A 13,836-nucleotide genomic window follows, 5' to 3' on the forward strand; every position below is an offset into this window, starting at 1 on the left:
ACCCACCCATACATCCCACCCCTCCACACCCCCTACAATATACAAGAGTAAGACCTCATTTTGAGCTATTATGCAATCACCTCTATATACTCCACAGGAACACAAATCGGGGCAACAATATTTTTAAAAATAAAATTAAAATATGTTATTGTCAGTGTTTGATTTTTAGTATATAATTTGTTTTTATCCAGTTCCAAGATTTCAAACCCCTTTCCCAAAAGGAGTGCTTTTGGGGGCAATGGGAGGGACTTCCAGTAGCAAAGGTCAGGGGTTAAGGGGTGGGACTTCCAGTCCCAAGATGGCAACCACGGGGCAGGGCACCTGTCAAGAGGCAGGGCTACCCTTGAGGTCCTCAACAGCTCACCAAAACTCATTAAGCAGCCCTCCAGCCAAAATAATTGCCTGCCCCCATTCTAATGGTATGTTAGAGTTACGATGATGGCCAAGAAAAGCTCAGGTCCCTCACTGCACTTACTGAAGTGGGGAAATCCAATAAATCAATGATGCAGAGAAAGATGAAGTGTTTAATGCCTTTTTTACTTCAGTTTTTCCCAAAAAGTTCATCTTTTAGATGACCAGCATCAAGGATAGTGGAGGAGATAATCAGTCTAGAGGACAGGAAGAACAGGCTAGAGATTATTTGAAAAAGCTGCAAGTTTTCAAATTGGCAGGGTTAGATAAGTTCATCCTAGGGTATGCAACCTTGAAATTATTTTTGAGAATGCATGGAGGCCAGGTGAATCCCTAAAAAACTGGAAAAGGGCAAGTCTAGTGCCCATTTTTAAAAAGGAGGACAAGGGGGACCCAGGGAATTACAGACCAGTCGGTTTAATTTTGATACCTAGAAACATTGGACCATATCACCAAGGAATCAATTTTTAACCATGTACAGGGGAACAAGGTGGTATTTATCGGCCCTATTCAGGGCACTGGGCCCACTGCCCAGTCTCCACCCTGCTCAGGCTCTACTCCACCCCACTAGTCCCAAACCAGTGTCACTCATTTTGTAACCTCCATCATGTATCCTCTCAAAATTAAATCAAGTCATTTGTGTCATCACTCTTGGAATCCCTTCTTTTCTGTGGCAGGTTTGGTGAGATATAATGACCAGAGTTAAATGCAGGACTCCAGATGAGGGAATACCATCGATTTATACATTGGCATTATAGTCAATAGTTTCTGTCTCATCTTTATACAAATCCTAGGGACACAGGCCCAAGCAGCTTAATAGTGTCCAATGGTCAAACAGAAATTCTGTGGCAGAGCAAACAACAAACCTCAGATGCCCTGACATGCATTGCCAGTGGGTAAGCCATGAAGCCATTTTTCCTTTCTTGCTATTTAAATTGTAAAACTTTCGCCAGAAGGGCCCTAAGCAGAAAGCACAGATAGTATCAGAAGTCTGCACGTTATTAAGCAAGTTTATTACGATAGTTTCTAGGGATCAACTAAAGGTAAAATGCCAATTTTCAAGTCACTGCACAACCACCAGTAGATAGCCTCTGATCTGAAGAGCTTTCAGGTAAAAGAGACACAGGGTGAGGAAAAGGCATATAACACACAAACTGATCACTTTGATGGCAGCAAATGTAGTATTAGCTCCACTGTTTTTAGGAGGGTGGGATAGGCTGGGATTTACCTAGGAGGATTTAAGCTGCAGAGGAGGGAAGAGTGGAGGGAAGAAGGAAGGGCAGGGCAGAGCAAAAGGTGAAGTTAGGGGCTGTTTCATATGGGAAAAGACTAGTTTAACCTTGTACATTATCTTGTTTCCACTGAAATCAATGACAAAACTCCCAGTTATTCCAGAGGGAACAGGACTCAGGCTCTAAAACAATTACCCCACTTTTCTACAACTGGAGTTCATCATCAAACTTAGCTACAAAGACTAAACAGCAATTTGTGGGCATTTGCTGGGAAATTGCTTTTCTGCATTGACATTTGTGTTTTTTGGTACGTGCCTCAGTAGGCTTGTTATAGGTTGAGTCACTGGTTGCTTACAGGGAGCCATCCAGGTATAGCACTTAAACTGTCCCCACCACTGCTAGCAAACTATAGGGAGAAAAGAACAAACATTTTATGAGAAGATATATTTGACAGATACACTCTTGCTTGACTCAATCCTTATTCATCACAGCTGATTAGCAAGAAATTTCTATGGGAATAGACCTTTCCCTTCTAAATCAGGTTGCTCCACTTTCTGCCACAGTCCAGAATTTGCAAAACATGCTAAAGGCTGTGCCTTCTCTAACATCCATGAAAGTTATGCATCTATTTAATAAAACCTTGACATTAATCAAAAGATTAAAAATTCTGATGGCAGTTTAGGATAACCTTCAAGAGTTTAATTCACCCCTGTACACAGGATTAGTTCAAGATCCAGGTACCTCTTACACCTTCAAGACAGGGCACAAGTTGGACTGAAAAGGTGAAGAAGACCGGTGCTTGCCCTCTGCCCAGGTATCGACCTCACTTTGCAGGAATTTTTGAAAATAAAAAGAAAAAAATCTGTTAGAAAATCACAGATGAACAGCTGGAGAGTTATGTCCAGTTTGGGGCTCCACACTGTATGAAAGATTTGCATCAACTAGATGTAGCCCACAGGAGACCAACAAAAATTATCTAAGTGCTAGAAAATATGATATACAAGGACAGGCTGAAAACAGTGAAATTATGTAAAACCAAAAAGAGAATCATAAAATCAGAGGGTTGGAGGGGACCTCAAGGGTCATCTGACCCACGCCCCAGCATTCCTCCTCCAGGAGGAATGGCTACTACTAAAGACAGAAGGGAAATGGTGTCCAATGTGTAAATGGCTGCAGCAAACAGAATAGTAAAAAATTGTTGTCCGTATCTGCTGGGGATAGGTCAGGAAGCAATGGGCTTAAACTGCAGCAACATAGATTTAATTAGATATTGGGGAAAACCTTCTAATTGTAAGAATAGGCAAGCCCAGGAATAGATTACCTAAGAAGATGATGGATCTTCCATCCTTGGAGGGTGCAAAGAACAGGAATAGTTCAGATATAGTTGATCCAGTCTGGGGCAAAAGGATGGAGTAGATAACCTTTGGAGGTCCCTTCCATCTCGGTTTTCTATGACTGTGATTGTATATCACCGGGATTCAGTGCAGAAGAAGTAGCACCTGTTCACAGTACATGCAAATCACTGTCTCTGGGCCAAATCAGATTCCACCTATTAGATGCCTAAATTGACTTGGGCACTTAAGTATGATCCTATGCCACCTTTCTTGAGACCCTGAAACATCATTAAAATAAATAGTGAGGGAATCCTCCTGACTATGTTTTGTTATTTCATATTAAAGCTAAGATGAGGGAGTCCTATAGAAAGAGACACATTCAGTTTTTCAGGATCTTGAGTATTATGATGGCACACTGGGGCCTAAAAGTTTTGATAGGCAATCTGGACTCACAGATCTAATCTTTTATTAGACCAACTAGATTTTTGCAAAAAAAAAATCTTTAACTGCAAGCTTTCGGACCAATACGGCTACAACCTGGATACCTAACAGGTGGAATATAATTTAGCCCTTTGTGTATAGCAATACATTGCATGCAATACTGTAGTTTGCAAAATACAGGGACTTCCAAGGCAAAGTCATGAATGAAGCAAAGCAGATAAGTAATCAACAAAAAGACACAGCAGAGTCTGATAAGAGAGCTCTTCCATTAACCTCCAGGATGCTGGATTGTGCTATATTTCACAGTTTCTCAACCTGTGGTATGCATACTCCTAGGGGTACATGAAATGCATGCAGGGGGTATGTACATACTCCAACACTCACCCTCTTTTCCTCTCAAAACTACAGCAAAAAATTTGGTTTGCCGCATATTGTATGGCGCTTTAAAATTCCCACTAATAATTTGGCGTGTCATACTTTGCACAGCACTGGGTTCAGCTTTCCTACTTTTGGCCTACATCACCTCTAGCCCAGGTACATACTTGAGTTGTGCACCCCGGTATAAAAGGTGGCAACCCTACCCACACCAGATCAGACATCTGTCATATCATGGCCTTGTACACACAGCCCTTCTTCCAACATATGGCACACATTAGTCTGTCAATATAAAATCCCCTGAAGAATTGAGTGTTGGGGTACTTATTAAAATTTTCAGAAGTTAGGGGGTACTTGCTACTTAAAAGGCTGAGAAACACTGCCATATTTCACTGTGAGGTTTCTTCTGTGTTTTCATACTGGTGGAAAATATAGAAAAAACTTTTCAATTAACAAAAAAAAGACCTAAGTTAGCAGTCAAGTTATGCAGGGATTTTTGAAGGGCAATTTAACCCAGGCAATCCTTTTGTGAAGGTACTCTGGCACACTGGGTGATTCTTGCACTTGAGGGACAGCGTGGCTATGGCAAGCTACTTCTAAAAGTTAACTGAACTGATGAGCAATAAGCAGCAGCTGATCCCCTCCAAAAGCTCAGCTCAGCTTAGCTGAGAATACGCTGCATGGATAAGTAGCAAAGGTCATAGAACATGTGCAGAAAATAATGCTGGACATGTTTGGACTGACCCCAGCAACCGGTTGGGTTGAGTCCCTCATTGCAAGATAAAGGCCATAAACTTGATCCTGTTACATGAAAAAACACAGTAACATCAGCCAGCCAATAGGAAAAGGTACAACAAGCACTGACAGCAGCCATCACATTCTGCGTATCTCAAAATAAACATTTAACTTTTATCTACCCTATCCTTGTCAGCGGGAGGATTGAACCCAGTCTTCACCATTTTTAACATGACATGCTCTTCTTGCAACAAACACTTCACTAAAGTCCTTGTGGATTTAACTACTGATATAAAAGAACTTAAAATTAGACTGAAACAAGTGAAGCAAGAATGGGGTCTTGCTATCAGAGAAAGAAATTAGGGTCAGAAGGGACCTCAGGAGGTCTCTACTCCAACTCCCTGCCCAAAGCAGGACCATCCCCACCTATATCGTTCCAACCAAAGCTTTGTCTAGCCAGGTCTTAAAAACCTCTGTGGGTAACCTGTTCCAATGTTTTACTACCCTCCTAGTGAGAAAAGTGTTTTCCAAATATCTAACCCAGGGGTTCTCAAACTGTAGTTCATGTGCAAGACATCTCTGGAGGGAAATATGCAAGACAAATTGTGTAATGGTGGATTTAATTTTTTTACAATAAAAACTGGCATGTAAGGGGTTAAAATATAAAGCATACGCTGGTAGGGGTACACCGGCAACTGGTCAATCAGGAAGGGGCACACAATAAGAAAAAGTTTGGGAACCTCTGATCTAACCTAAACTTCCCTTGCTGCAACTTGAGACCTTTGCTCCTTGTTTTGTTATCTGCCACCACCGAGAACAGCCCAGCTCCATCCTCTTTCAAACCCCACTTCAGGTAGTTGAAGGCTGCTATTAAATCCCCTCTCAGTCTTCTCTTTTCCATGGTAAATAAACCCAGTTCCCTCATCCTCTTCTCATAAGTTATGTGCCCCATCCCTTTAACCATTTTCTTTGCCCTCCATTGGACTCTCTCCAATTTGTCCACATCCTTTCTGTAGTGAGGGGCCCAAAACTGAACACAGTACAGCAGATGTGGCCTCACCAGTGCTGAGTAAAGGCAGTACTTCCCTCAATCTGCTGCTTCTGCTAATGCATCCCAGTATGCCTTTAGCCTTCTTTACAACAAAGGTACACACTTGGTTCATATTCAGCTTATTATCCACTGTCACCCCCAGGTCCTTTTCTGCAGAGCTGCTGCTTAGCCAGTGGGTCCCCAGTCTGTACTGATGCATGGGATTGTTTTGTCCTAAGTGCTGGACTTTGTACTTCTCCTTACTTTGCACTTCTCTTTTGGTCCAATTCTGTAATGTGTTGAGGTCCCTCTAAATCGTAGCCCTACCCTCCAGCATATCTACTATTCCCCCCAGCTTGATGTCTTCTGCAAAGTTGCTAACAGTGCACTCCATCCTATCTTCCAACTTGTTGATGAAGATACTGAACAAAATTGGCCCCAGGACTGACCTCTGGGGCACTCTGCTTGATTCTGGCTGCCAACTAGATATCAAGCCATTGGTTATTATCCTCTGAGCCTGACAATCCACCCAGTTTTCTATCCTTACAGTCCATTCATCTAACCCATACTTCCTTAGCTTGCTTGTGAAAATGCTGTGTAAGACCGTATCAAAAGCCTTGCTAAAGTCAAAGTACATCACATCCACTGCACTTCTCACATCCATAGAGCCAGTCACCTCATCATAGAAAGCAATCAGACTGGTTAGACATGACTTGCCCTTGGTGAATCCATGCTGACTGTTCCTAATTAACTTCTTCTCCTCCAAGTGCTTAGAAATGGATTCCTTGAGGATCTGCTCCATGATTTTAATCCCAGGATTGAGGTAAGGCTGACCAGTCTATACTTCCCTGGATCCTCCTTCTCCTGTTCTTAAAGATGAGCATTATATTTGCTCTTTTCCAAACTTCTAGGACTGCTCTCAATTGCCACAAGTTCTTGAAGATCATAGCCAGCAACTCTGCATTCACATCTACCAACTCCCTCAGCACACTTGGGTGCATTGCATCTGTCCCCATGTATATATACACATCCAGCTTTTCTAAATAGTCCCTAACCGGTTCTTTGTCTACAGTTGGCTGCTTACCTCCCCGCCAAACTATGTTGCTAGGTATCAATTGTTCAATGCTGCAATCAAGAGAGCTGCTGTAAGAAAAGTGAATCATCTTTATGCTCTTGACTTTTTCCAAGATCAAACACCATTCTTCACACAATTCCCACCGGAAAACACTCCCCTGTCAACATCTCTTATGCAAAGTCATTCCTCAGAGTGCTGTGCTGCAGGTTATGGATCAAAGCCCACTGGTGCCAAAGATAATCTTTTACTTTACTTCAGTGGGTGCTGAATTAAGCCTATAGCAAGAACTGCATTAAGAGCCCCTATTCTGGACTATTCTAAACTATTCTCCTTGATTTTTGACAGGTCACAGAATGCAAATGGCTCAAAGCCCTCCATCCAATCCCACTAGGAGAGCCAGTAGCTAAAGTTATGTCCAACTAAATGAGGCTATGGACAAGATCCTCATGGGTGCATGATAGCCTATTTCCCTTGGTTCATCAGAATTTAAATGATTAAAACATTTGCTATGGGGAGTATTATAAGAATTGGCCCAGATTCAGAAAATAATCTGATGTGGCACCGCTGAGTAGCCAAAATCCAAACACCCCTGGGAACATACAGCAGTTGAACTTAAGGCATCTAAGTACATTTTAAAGCAAAAGTTTAGTCTCCTGCTGCCTCTCAGGTACCCAAGTGGTGCATTGTGGTGGCTTGCTGGGAGAAGGAAGGAATCACATTGTGCAAACCTCAAGCACTGTGGGCAAAGCCTGACCTATCCTTTTAGCAATTCTCATTTAATGTTAGAATGTGCTCCTCCGGCAATATGTATCATTCTTCCTGGAGTTCTCAAGTATAGCTAGACTTTGTTTCAGGAACTTTTAGCCAGGACTTGACCTGATTCACAAGCATTATAACTACACCAACAAACCAACAGTATCTGGGACCAGTTACTTCCAGTTAACTGAACACCACTGTTCCCCCAGCATTTTACCTAACCAAAATTTATTTACTGCTTATAAGTGATACCTACCAAATGAATCTATGGGGAAGAGGGCTAGGCAAAGAACTTTGCCATGATGAGCTCCCTGTTAAGCTAAATCAAGTTAAAATGCTAGCACTTCAAGCACAGGCACTTCAAGAAGGACTTCAGTCTTGGAGGCATCCAGCAATAAAGCAGTGGTGGCCAACCTTTTTGGCAGGTGGCCCACAAGTTAAGCTCCACCTCTGCCCAAATGCCATCCTGACCCCATCTCCCAGAGGCATGTCTGATACAGTTTGTGCCCTGGGACACCAGAATGGTGGCAAGGGGGTTTGGGCCTCCAGACATACAGTGCAGAGCACTGCTGGGAGAGGAGGTGTCACCACCAAGAACCAGGTTAACCCTTCCCTGACCCTGCAACCACCACAGTTTTATATGGAGAACAAGGAGCCAAAGGCCTCAGTATGGCAACAGCTGCATGGCCAGTGAAGTCTGAACCTGGGTTTTGGCTTCCTCTTGCAGAAGTATCCTGCTGCCTCTCCACTCTATGTAGTTGGAGGCATGAGCCCCCCTGCCTCCATTGCACTGAGCATCTGGAGCTCACATGCTGTGCATACAGAGGCTACCTGTGGCATGTGTGCTGTGGGTCAACCACCTCTTTGATTACTTTGCATCTCTTGGGCTGAGAATTAAAAAGCAAAATAAAATAAAATAAAATAAAAGGGTGTCTTGCAAACATTACACAGAGATGTGGAAAAACAGTGCTGTGCACTAGTCACATACAGGGGTCTTTGACAAGGGAGCCTCAGGGTTGGGGGGCTCCACATCCCTTATCAGCTGCAATAGCTTTGTTACTTTCTGGCCACAGCTGTAACAGGTGTCTCTACCATGTGACAGCCTCAATTTGAGGCACCTTGTGAGGCTGCATCTCATGGTACTTTCAGTGATGGGTTTGCACATGCCTAGTGACAGCTTCAGGGCTCCCACTTCCCATGGGACAGACCAAGCAGGGCCCTGCTCTCATGACAGTGCCACATGCTCTGTACCAGCTGGTGCCTTCATGTCCAGGGATGGAGCAGCACTCTGACATCTGTAGGACTTTGTGCAGTGGCACCTTCAAAGCCCATGACATTGACAGGGGGGACTTGCACTCTTGAGCAATTGTATGCCAGAGGCTGCCTGGGGTCCCCTGGAGCAGCCTGTTCCCCCCTCACTGGGCAGCTCCTTTCGTGGCAACTATCTTAATGTGGTTTTCCTCCACTTGCACCCAAGTGATTCCACAAGGCAGTGGGATGAGGTGTCGCCAAGGGCTGAGCCTGGGGCAGGGTCACCCCAGGGGATCCTGGGCCCTGATGGGGTACAGCAGGGCTGCAGACTCCTTGTGGGGCAGTGACATTGGGACCTCCCTCCACCCCCAGGGCTGGGCAGAACTGAGGGTACATGACATGAGAGGTGCCCTGCTGTATTTCTGGAGGCAAGGGGCATTGGCGGGGCTCATCTCACTCTGGGTTCTCCAGACTCAGCTTGCTGTGGGTATACAAGTCTCAGACTGGGACTGCCTAGGTGGGCTGGGTCCAGGCAAAGGCATAACTAACAGGTTCTGTGCCCTGGGCAAAATCTCCCTGCACACTGATGGGTGCGTGGGGTTGACAAGTCATGCAGGGCAGGGAGAGGGAGGGTGGTTGGTCTTAACTGTACCAGTGAGGCAAAGAACCAAGTGCTACTGTTTCTGTCCCCTGCACTGGGCTGTTCTCCCCTTCCTCTCTCTACAGGCCGTCACTGGGAGCTTGTAGCAGGACTGGGTCCTGGTGGCCGATCTAACCTGCTTCACTCCATCTCTTCAAGGTACCCCCTCACTGCTTCACCTGTTGTGCCTTGATAGCTTTATATTACTTTGGGAGGCTGCCCCCAGCATCCTCGAGTGAACCTGCTGGTGCTGCACTCAGCCTACCTCAACCTACTTAAGGCAGACCTGCAGGTCCTTCTTGCCACCATACCTCAAGTCCACTAAGTAAAAACACCCCATGCCTCTATGGCACTAACATGGCCTGCAGCCTCTGCCATAGCCAGGCCTATGCTGCATGAGTCTTGTCCCTTGTAGCTGGCCACAGCTATGCTTCAATTCCCTGGGCCCTCAGCCCTCTTTGAGCTTCAGCTTACTGGTTTCTCTCATCCTCCCTGGGTCCCACCTAGGCCCCTGGCCCCTACAGGGCTGTTCCCACCTGTGAAATGCCCTGGGCTCCTGGCCCTGTCTGAGCTTCAGCTTTTACTTATTCACTAAGCCCCTGGTCCTGCCTTGGCATCAGCCCACTGGCCACTTCTACCCATTTTGGCTTCAGCCCCCTCAGCCCCTGGCCCTTGCAGAGCTCTCCCTTGGCTTCAGCTCCAATACAGAGTAATTTGCTGGCACCCCTCTGTGGCCTCTGCCCCTTGAACTACTCTTGAACCTTGGAAAGGTTGAGAGAACTAGACATATTTAGCTTGCAGGAAAGGAGAGCTAGGCGGGACATGAGAGCCATCTCCAAATACCTGCGTGAAAGTGTGCAGAAAGAAGATGAGGAACAAATAATCTCCTTAGTCACAGTGGGCAGGACACAAAGCAGTAGATATAAATTGCAGCAAAATAGATGTGGATTACAGCTCAGGAAAGACTCTCATTGTTAGAACAGCAAGACAGTGAAATAAGACAGCAGGTTGGACCAGATGACCCTTGAGGTCCTATCTAGCCCCAAGATGTTATAGTCTGAGTTATGATAGTGCCTAGAAGCTCAGGCACAGACTTCTTCTCTAAGGCATGGGCAGTTTGGAAGCAAAGAGAAAGCGGCTTGTTTGAAAGTGTGGGTGATGAAGGCCCATCAGTAGTGAAAGTCAATCCCTCTATAGGGAATGAGAAAGGAGACACAAGAAAGAGATAGGCCATGATGACAGCTGGTCAAAGCTCAGAGCTCCTGTCCCTTGGGGAGTTCTGACATTTCAGGAGCTTGCCAGTTCCAAGGAGAGCCAGACTTTCCCACCGGAGGTAAATTCCCAACCGTTTTTAATTAAAAAGGAACCACTTTCATTTAATTTTTCCTAAACAAAAAAGGAAAAGCTGTCTGAGCACTCCCAGGCTAGGGCAAACTCCAGAGGGCTCTCCGGGCTGCTACCAGGGAGTTAGAGGCAGCCCAGGGATTCATCTGCCATAGAGGGGCACCGGCAAGTGCTCCTAAGCTTTGCCAGGCTCCCAGTTCTGTTGCAGGGAGTCTGGAAGCTCTGAAAGCCTCCAGTCTCCAGGCTTCGGGAGTCTCCAGGCGCCACAGGAGAGGGCTTAGAAGCCCTGAGAGCAGCCGCTCCATCTGGTGACTGCAGAGGCTGTCAAGGTGTCCAGGCTCCCAAATGCATGGCAGGGAGTCTGGGTGTCACAGCAGTCCCGTGGAAGCCAGAGTGAGTTTTTCCCGTAATATCAATGGAGCCAGGATTTCAGCTATAGGTCACTGGCTGAAACATGATGAAGAGGGCTTGCATACATATCTTCATTTAAATGCACTGGACTAAAACTAATACTGGTTAATCTGGGGTAAACGTGCATCTGCAGAGAGATCTTCAGGCCTTTATGAAGTGCTTGGGTACGATCCTGCAAAGACTCAAGTGTATTAAAAATTTCACTGGCTTCAATGGGCCTTTTCAGGCAAGTAAAGGTACTTATACTTGTAGGCACAATCCTTGTATAATCTCAGGAAGTGGGGAGGGGCAGCAGTGCCCATTCAGTGGCTGTCTTGGAAGAGAAAAAGGCAATTAGCCATGTTAGTCGGAAGGCAGGGAGATGGCAGGGTAGACTTGTGCTTTATAAATAGTATAACATGCATATATAGAAGGTATACCTCTTGGATGTAGGTGGTTTATAAGAGGCAAATCTACCCTGCTATCTGCCTGTCCTGAAGCAAACACGACTGAACACAAGGGAGCACAGAGAGGTGTGAATTGGGTAGCAGACAGAATCTGGGGAGTGAAAATGAGACAAAGGTAAAGGGGCTGCTGCACAGTTTACTGAAAATGAAAAAGGACCTTTCTAAAGATACAGAAAATTAGAAACACAGGGCCTAATCCTCAGCTGGGGTAAACTGGCACAACTCCACCAGCAGCAAGAGTGATTTATGTCACTGATCACTGATTTATGCCATCTCAGGATGTGGCTTACAAAGGAAAATGCAGAAAGTGGATGGAAAGCAGATAAGAAATAAGGAGGTAGAGGGCAGTGACAAGAGGGCTAGATGGGAGGGATGAGAACAGAGAACAAAGAAATAGAAGAGAAAAAAACATTAGCAACAAGATGGCACACAGCTTCCAAATGGAAGAATTTTCATTCATATACACGCCTTCCAGCGTGTAACTGTGGAACGCGACTCCCTAATTGTGTACGTGCTTAGCATGGTCATCAAGGGAAGTGAACAGTGCATTTGAAAATATCACACAAAGCAAACTGGGATCATTCCTACAGCTAAATTAAAAGAGAAGCCACTGCAACAGATTAGAGAAAATGTCAGGTTTAATAGAACAGCTATTTACTAAGCCTGAATTCAATTACGCTCCCGCCCCCACCCCAAAAAAAGCAACCGCATTTTCTTCTCTCTCAAGTAGGCCATTGGTAGAAGCTGTTTGCTTTGCAGAGAAACATAACCAGGTACTACCAGGAGACTCACTCCTTTCAGCACAAATTGTACCTGCTTCTCTCCAAAGAAAAATCCAAACCCCCCTTCTCCCCCCTCCCCCCGGGTCAGCAGAGTCCCTCACCTGCTATAATCAGGAGATATATGTGTAAATAAACATTTTAATTAAAATGGACATTTCCTGCCCTACTGCTAGCAATGGCCATAAGGATGAAAAATGACATTAGTTACACCACAAGCAGTATGGCTGCTTGCTGTGGGAGATCAGAGAGTCGCATTAGGGCTGTAATGAAATGGGTTTACAATCCCTCGCACAGGGATTCTGAACTGCTTGTGGAATGAATGGTGGCATTTTCCAGCCTGATGACTGGCACCAGCACAGGCTGAGAAATGCCAGATTTAATTAGAATTGTTATTTGCAAATACATTTCATGGGTTAGACATGGTGAAAGGAAATTTTCAATTGGTGAATATACAGTAATGACAGTTTCAAGGCATAAACAGTGAGGGCCAGGTCCCCAAGTCCCTGAAAATGCATTAAAACATCTATACACCTTTAACTTAGACTTAAGACTAAATCACAAAGGACACCTATACACATGCCTAATGCCTGCTCCGATGTGCTCTAATTAGAACACTTTGGAGAGGACTTAATTAATTGAGCCTGACAGAACAGCTTTCTATTTAAAGAGCTCCAGCAGCCTCGGGGTCATGTGTATTCAGCCAACCCCATGTTTCAATATCCTCCATGCTCAAAAGGGCAGCAAGGGTGCATTACAGTTTATCAAACAAGCTTTATTTAAAGCCCCCTGCTACTATTTTGAAGCATGAAACACTGAATATACCCTCTAATTAAAATGCCCCCCTGCCCCATCCTGCATGTGTAAGGATGCCAAGAGTCTAGTCAATCTTTTGAATTGACAGTTTTCCAGGGATTCAGCAGGATGGATTGTGCCTAGACCCAAATCCCAAATGGCGATGGGGTTGTCCATCTGGGTGTAGGGGAGCAGGGGTCTTGGAACTAAAAATAGCCTGGTCAGGGAGGAGGCAGGGAAGAGCACAGCCCAGGGCTGAGGTGAAGTTGGACTTTCCCAGCCCAGGGGCTGTACTCCAAACCCATTCAGACATTCACTGGATTGGGTTACCCTGTTCCTGAACTAAGTTAGTTCATCTATTCAGGTGAACTAACGTAGATCAGGGCCATCATTTTTGGGCTGATTTAATTCCCCCCCCACAACACCTGCACAGATAGGCATGTAGACTGACCTAACCCTAGCTAGGCAGTTTTAAATGTAACGTCTGTACGTAACCCTAATAAAATGTGATCTGGCCCTAAGTGTTTTTATAGTAACTAAAATCTTACAAATCAGAGCTCTAAAAGGAACATCCAAATCAGTGATCAAGTACGAGCCTGAATCAAACTACCTTCTTCAAGTGTAAAACCAATCCAAATGTCACCTGTTCCCTGGCTCTACCAGGAGCTGAACTGAAATGGAGAATTGAAACTTCACCTGACTCTGAGGTGTTCACAACCTAGATCCACATTTTGTGCATTGGGCTTGCTTCCAGTGACAGGCACACCTTGGAAGGGAAAGA

This window comes from Alligator sinensis, unplaced genomic scaffold (assembly GCF_000455745.1).
Source record: "Alligator sinensis unplaced genomic scaffold, ASM45574v1 scaffold601_1, whole genome shotgun sequence".
NCBI lineage: Eukaryota > Metazoa > Chordata > Crocodylia > Alligatoridae > Alligator > Alligator sinensis.